Here is a 7,939-nt window from a genome sequence, read left to right as displayed (position 1 = left end):
TTCAGAACAGAGCTGGCCAGCCACAGGGGCCGCCCAGCGCCCTCCCAGCCTTCCCACCGAGGTGACTTCCTTAACGTGTGCGCAGCCCAGTGCCTGGCCACGGAGGGGATTCTGCTCCAGCCCTCAATAGAACCTCGCTACTTTCACCTTTCACCGAGTGGGGCTCCAAGGTAATAACCTCAGACCTGGGTTGGGACTCTCCTCTTTCTATCTGCCAATACCCGTTGACCTCTTTGAAGCAATGACTTTTAAAGTATATGCCCTTGTTCCAGGAATACTGCAATTGCTCAAATCTCTTAAGAGCTTCCCTTTCCGAAGTTAGTTTACACATCTTATATTCACACACACACCCCATCACAAACACATAATTGGAGTCTTGTTATTTTATATCCGAACCTCACTGTTGCTCAAAACTCACTTGCCTTATTCATCAGACTTGGCTCAGAACGACTTTCAACTCTTGCCCAAACTCAGATCCTCCCTGAAGGAGGAAAATTCTCCAGCACTGAGGATTTTCAAAAGACTGTGCCACAGGCTCTGATGCACTTCTAGAAGGGTTCTTAGGACTTTTAAGCATGGCAGTGTAGTTAGAATAAAATATAAGTTTCTGGTGTGTCTCTTTGGAAGGGGACAAGATATATCTGGCTGTGGAAATTCTGGGTGGGTGAAAATTCCGACCTTGAAGCATGGACAGCAGACCTTCCCTACCCCACCTCACCCCATCCCAACCCACCGAGCTGCCTGAGCCTTGCTCCGGTGGGCGCTGGGGAACTAGTGAACATTGCAAGTGAAGATTTGTTCGCATTTCAAACATGGTAGAGCGGGCCTCTCAGATGCCAGTCAAATGGCTTAGTTTAAGGCATGATAGCACGTCTGGAATGAGAGAACCTAGCAATGGGGTGTCTTTTACGGAACTCTCTACATGCATCTTGAAGTCTTTTCTCCCATAATGTAGATCTGTAGACAACAGTGATGTATAAAAATTCATTGGCCATGAGGCGTGTTCTGAGAATGTATTTCTGTTGACAGGAGACCTAATCTGTAGCAAGCATGTTTCCTGTTTCCACTCAGTTATTTTATATATATAATATTTATATCATATATATATATATTAAAGAGCCCTAGGATGCCCCACCCTTTCTTCTAGAAACAAGGACATTGGAAGAGGGCTGGGTAGCAAGCAGCACAATATACCCTGATAGCCCTGAGCACGTGGCATCAGTAAAGCAAGGGCTTCCAAAACAATTTGTGGGCAGAGAATTTGATACCTGACACCTGAATGACAGTTATCACCACAGTCATTAGGGGAAGCATCAAAGCTGTCTCAGGTCTCCTTCTCCCTAGACTTCAGGTCAGCGCTGTTTTGCTTTGAATCATATTTGTGGGCACTCTAACCAAGCCAGTGCTTGATGGGGCCCTGCTGGACGCGGGTTCTTTTTATGGAGGGAGAGTTCTCTGTGTGCCCAGAGCCCAGAGTCAAAGGGGGCGGGTGGGACAGGTGCAGAGTGCGGGGGGGGGGGGGGGAATGGCGGGGGGAGGGCAACTCCTCTGGGAGGTCTGAGCACTGCCCCAGGGGGTCCAGGCTCCTTTTTCCACTGGGATCAGGAAGCCTCCTCGGCTGCCAGGAGTATAACCTGGGGTGGGACTCTTGTTACTTCCTGGTGTGGGCCTATCATTTGCAAGATGAGGGGATTGGGTTAGCTCAGCCGTCCCCTGTCTGCTACTTGAGGTCCTTGACAGGAATATTAGAGGGGGAGGCACCTAGAGCAAGTCCCACGTTTCAGGCAATTGCTGCAAGTACGCCAGTACTCCACTTGCTGAGGCTGCCCTGGCCAGCCAAACCTGGTGTTTCCTTGCTTGGGGGTGAGGGTCTAGCAGCTTATGATGCTCACAGATGCTGTTTCGTGCTGACCAGGAGCTCTGGCGGCAGTTGTTGAGTACATGCACCTTGGATTAATAAAAATGGGAAAATAAATGTCTTCTTATTTAACACATATTTAAAAATTAATAACATTTGTAAGGCACCTGGCGTATTGCTGTCCCTTAGTAAATGGTGGTTATTATTGTTCATTTTATTACAGCTTATGTGGTTGGCAAAAGCTTTCAAAATGTGGGCATAACAGGAACGTTGCATTCTTCATGGGGAGATGGTTGGGAGCCACTGTGAGGCTGGTTTCCAAGCCCCTCCGGGAAATGTTCTTAGGTTCCACCGGCTGCAGCTTCTAGTGCAGGCGGCTGTGACGGTTCCTGGCGACTCCCAGGCATTGAATCTTAGGGAGCAGAGTCTCCAGCTCCTTTTCCACCTCGAGCCCACCCCTCTCCCAGCTCCTTCTTGGCCCCGAGCTGGACCAGCCACCCTGCCCTAGTGGGCAGAGTCTTGGGAGTGTGCATGAAAAGGCTTAGGGGTCCGATGGCTTGCCTGTTCCCTGACTGTGGATTGCATGCTCTGACGGGAACAGGGGTGGGTCAGGGAGAGACAGAAGACTTAGGAGGGACAGTGTTCTTCCTCAGTGATTTCACATATAGTGTTTATAGAGGTAATGCAATTAAGAATACAACTACAGGATTGTTTTCTTAGAATTTCACGCCACATGTGATAGTAAGAACTACCATTTACTGATTGCTTCCTATTTGCCCAGTACTCTCCTGGGCTATTTACATATATCTCATCTCATTGACTCCTTATAACAGCCCTTTAGGATGTATCAGTATTTCTATTTTATTTCAGACACTGATGCTCAGAGTGGTTAAGTAACTTGCCCAAGGTTACACAGCTAGAGGGTGGCAGAGCTGGAATTTAAAGACTATGGTCTTTCCAAATATTAAAGGTTTGCTACTCTACGATGAAATATCTTACAGTATAAAGGCAAACATTAGCAAGACTCATAGAGTGAAAGGTCATCCAGAAGTGCTTCCAGGGGGAAGAGTTCTAAGAAGGCTCTTGAAGGAGAAAGGGGTACAGGGGATGGAGGGATAGGGTGTGGACTGAGCTGGAGGGGACGTATGTAAAGGAGAGGAGGGGAGAGATGGGGTGCTGGTTCGGGGTGATGGAGGAAGGCTGAGGCCCTGGGGAGGGTCAGGCTGGAAGTGACGCCGCTGTGGTTGCTGCTCTGGGGACAGGAGACAGGTGTGGGACACCTGGCTTTTTCCCACACCTTTGGCTCTGCCTCTCTCTTTGGCTACCAGAGACTGCTCTCTGCCCACTGGTGGCAGGGGCTGCTGTGGCCCCCCGCTCTGTAGACGGCAGTCATATTCCAGGAAAAACTGGCAAAGGACTTGGCTTCCTCCCTCCTCACTCCCTACTTCTCTCCTTCTCTCTCTGTCCTACCTAGTGTTTGCTTTTCCAAACCAGTATTTAAACAATAATACAATTAATTTGAAGAATCACTCATTGCGTAGTTTTGCCACTCTCCCATCGAGTCATCATTTTTCACTTCCACCCCTTCCAGCTCCTGTCCATTTCTTTGTTCGTATCATGTTGACGCAGATGTAAACACCAGGTAGAGACAACCTTAAGTCTTTTTATTTCTTTAGACTTTGATATTAGAGCATGTTTTTCTGTTGCCTTTGTGATCACAAAGTTGTAAATGGTTGCCTACATCCCCCCGGGCTGGGGGTGTCCTGATAGATAGCAGCCTCCCACCAGGGCTGCCTTTCTAGTTGCTTCTTTTTGGGGGGCCTCATTAGAGCTGATGTTGTCACTGAGGTCGGGGCCTGGGGATTGTGGGAGCAGAATGCAGAGGGGTTTGGGCTTCCTGGGGAGGGAACAGGGCAGGTGAGAAGCCACCTGACAGTGTGCCTCTGGGTTATATGTGCAGGTGGGAGCCAGCAGACACCATGAGGTTAGGGCGGTGCTGCAGGCGTCGCTGGTATTTATTTCTTGAAACTATTATGAGGATGAAATGAGGTCATGTTTGCAAAGAGTCTGGCATTCAATAAACCTTAGTCCCTTACCACTGTCTCCTTCCTCCTCCTTTCAGATGGTCTCAAGCAACCTGGAGAGGGTGATGGTGAGCACAGCCGTCTCTATATAAGCAGCCCATGGCTATGCGGTCAGCTCATTCATTCAACAGTTGTTTATGGACCCCCCACTACGTTCCAGAATACAGGCCTGAAGGAGACATGCGAGACTCCTGCCATCTCGGGGCTTATGGTCTAGCCTGGGAGACACCCAATACACAGGTAAACACAAAGATAAGAATTTCCCATGATGATAAGTGCTAAAGAGGGATGATAGGTATTTAAATTGGGAAGTCAGCAGTTGCATCTGAATTTTATATGGAAGGGTCTGGAGGATATTTGGTTGGAAAGTGGGGTCAGAGTATTTGTTTTGAAATGACTTTTTTCTTAAGTTGGGAGTTTATTTGGAGGTGTCTTTGGGAGTGACCTGTTTTGGATTTTATAGGGGGAAGAAACTAACATTCCCCAAAGCCCATCCTCTGACACCAACACTGTTGAAGGGCTAATTAATGTTTGAGCCAAGTTCTTCAAGACGAGGTGGAATCAGGCATGTGAAGTTCTGGGGGAAGAGGTTTGGAGCCAAGGGCCAGTGTGTTGGACCCACGAGGGACGGTGGAGCTGGATGCAGTGAGGGGGCCGCCAGGAGACGGAGCAGGCAGGGCCTCTGGCCTGGGACACAGGTTGTTAGGGTATAATTCTTGGTGCAGGGAGTAACTGGAGGGCTTTGAGCAGGGCTGGGGTGCCCATATCTGACTTACGGTTTAAACACTTACATGTTTTAGAATATTTAGATGCAGTGGTAAATACTCGCAGCAGACCCTGTTGTGGTCAGTTGTACCTGGGAATGTTACACGTGCCGTGTCTTACTGGAAGAAACAGGAAGTGTTGAACGGACAGAAGTAGCCCACCATGCTGTTGCCAATGAGATACTCGGAGCCCACGATTCAGAAGACAAGACATCACAACTGTGATGTTTTTGTGACCACGGGGGAGGAAAGGGAGACATGCGGGGGGGACAGAGGATGCCTCTCTTTTTTTCTCCCTTGTGTGCTCCCTCACCCGCCCCAATGAATCGTGTGTCCTCTGAGAACCCACCAGGTCTCAGGGTTGGAGCCCTTCGCCAGAGGCTTTCATGAGTTTGGCTGGGTTCCTGGGACTTCTCTCAGGGCCCTTCCCTTGCTGCTGCCACAAGGGGTGGGGGGCTGCCGAGAAAGGGCAGATAAGTAGGGTCAAGTCCACAGGAACACTGAGAGGTGCAGCTTGTGATTCCACTGTGATTCTCTCAGAGCAGGTGCACACCCACTGACTCACGCTTATGTACAGACACTTACAGTCACATCAACTTGAGTTGCTTCTTGCCCCCATATACAGACCTCTGACGTGTATCGACATACACAAGGGCCTGATCCAGCAGACCCTGGCGACCACAGAAGTCTGCACACATTCGTCGGCTGCCATAGGGAACTCGCCTCCTCTGTGGGACTCACATCCAAACTCCCAACACAAAGGGCCGCACAAGCAGAAGAGCCTTGGTCGTATGGAGCCTCCCTCTGAGGACCACGTCTGGTTACAATCCATCATCCACCAGGCTCAAAATGCAAATTCTATAATTAAATTCCATTCCAACAGACAGGTGATTTTGAAACTGTTGCTCATGACCCATTAGTGGGTCACAAAATCGATTCACTGGGTTGCAACCGACTTTCCAAAGAAAAAAGTACAATAGATAAATACAATAGGATAGAAACATGAGTCTGTCTCTACTGCGTAGTAAGAGTGCTGCAATTTTACAATTTAAAAATATATGTGTGCATGTGTACTGGATTGCAGTGTGACTTTATTTTTAACTATGATTTTGTGGCCAAAAAGAAAAAGAGTTTGAAAAGCACCACAAAACCTTATTTCCTAGTCTAACACTGTGATGCGCAGTGCGAGAAGACTTTTTCCTTTCCCTGCCCTCTGGGAGCCTGGGCCCGGGCAGAGCAGGGTGATGTGGCCTGGCAGTGCCCTGACCCGCGGTGTGGGGAGCAGGGAGGCTGGCAGCTGAGGCCCTGTCTGGTGGGTGGGCAGGGGAAGGAGAGCTGGCTGGGGAAGAAGTTAAGAGATGTTTATTAAAAAAATCCATGGGACTGGAGAAGGGGGCGGTGGTAGCAGAGGCTGAGGCTCCTTCCAGGTTTGGGGATTGGGTGACTGAGGCTAGGAGTGAAGGAAGGAGGGCAGATTTGTCTTTTGTGAGGGTTGATGGTGAGATTCATCGCAAACATCTTGAGTTTGGGGATGTGTGTTAGACATTTTGTTGGACATGACCATGGTGGTCCATGGAGTCCGGGAGACAAATGGACCAGAAGCGCAGATTTGGGGTCTCTTGCGTGGGTGGGAGCAAGATAGGCTCAGGGAGGGTGTGGAAGGAAAGGAGAAGAGGGCCCAGGAAAGTGCCCTGAGAATCACTGATGTGTGAAGAAGGACCAGAGGCGGGAAGCTGTGATGGAGCGTGTGGGGGGTGCCTGGCCTCGGGTAGAGAGCTGTCCTGGAAGCCTCTCCAGGGAAGAGGCCACCTGCTGTGTCACATGCAGCACTGCACTGAGGCTCTAACTGGGGAGAAGACCTGAAACAACCAGAGGGCTGCAGGGGCCCAGCGTCAGGCTGTTGACTCTTTGGGTCCATGAACCTCAGAGACCTTTGAGAACGTTCCTCAACGTCAGGAGCCATAAGGAAAGAGAGTGAAGTCAGGGAAGGGCGAGACAGGAGGACTGTTTGAAGGTGGAGCTGTCAAGCTGGCAGCTGAACCCCCTCCCCGTACTAGCCTCCCTTCTCCTGGCTGCACAGGGTCAGCCCCCTAAGGCAGCCAAGGGACCATGGATGCCCAGAGACCTGAGTTCTCATTCTGGCCATCAGAAGCTGCTTACTCTCCATGGACCTCATTCCTGATCTACAAATAAACGAGATATCTATTGCTAGAATAATCTCTTGGACCTCTGCCTTCTCTGAAATTCTTTGAGGCCATCTGTGAAATGGGGTTAATCACACTTGCCCGGTTCTTTCATAGGAGGAACGCTTTTGAGAACCATCGAGAACCACCAAAGCAAGGGTGTTAAGGTTATAGTTGTTACCAATTAGATTCAAAAGGGCCTTTAGGGGCCCGAGCAGGCCAAGGAATTACTGAATTCCCCATTTTCTTCCTGGAAGTACCTTCTCCTTCCCCTCTACCTCCTGACTCCTTCTCCACTGTATTCTCAAAATTGTGCATAGAGGTTGGTAAAAATCTGAGAATAGGAGGAAAAGAGAGGCAAAACTCATTAATCCAGTGAATAATTGTTGGGTACCAACTGGGCGCAGTTCTCTGTTGGATGCTGGGGTTACCATGGAGACCAGGAGGCAAGACTGGCCCTAAGGACTGCCCACTGCTGGTGCAGAGCGGAACCACCCCTGCAGCTTTTCAAATCCAGATTCCATGGGTCCTATGCCAGACCTACCTACCTCGAAGCTCCAAGGATACAGCCCTGGTGAGTGTCTGTTTAAAAAGCTGCACAGGGGATTTTGTTGCACTTGGAAAGGTGAGGACCAATGAGTGGGAAGATGAGAAGCAGCCCCCTGAGACGGAGTGGTTTAAGTGCTAAAAGAAAGTAAGATGGTAATTGCTGGGACAGGGCGCTAAGGAAACCTAGAGTGGGAGACATGAGGCCCCAGGAGTTGGTGGGCATGGGTGCAATCAGGAAAGAGTTCCTGGAGGAGATGCTGCCCACAGTGAGTTTTGAAGGATGCGGGAAGAGGGAACAGCATGTGCAAAGGCACAGAGGCTTTCCATGGATGGTCATGTGTTTCCTGAAAGGTGTCTACACATAAAGTGCACAGTTCAGGTTAAAGGTGCACCTCATAGGCAAATCTACCTGTGACCCTGAGAAAGTCCTACTGCAGACCCCTGTCTTTACACAAGAACTTGGACGGACTTCCATCATGAGGCTGGATGTGTTGGCTGGGA

The sequence above is a fragment of the Delphinus delphis genome, chromosome 7, assembly GCF_949987515.2.
Source record: "Delphinus delphis chromosome 7, mDelDel1.2, whole genome shotgun sequence".
Taxonomy (NCBI): Eukaryota; Metazoa; Chordata; class Mammalia; order Artiodactyla; family Delphinidae; genus Delphinus; species Delphinus delphis.
This window is presented reverse-complemented; position numbering follows the sequence as displayed.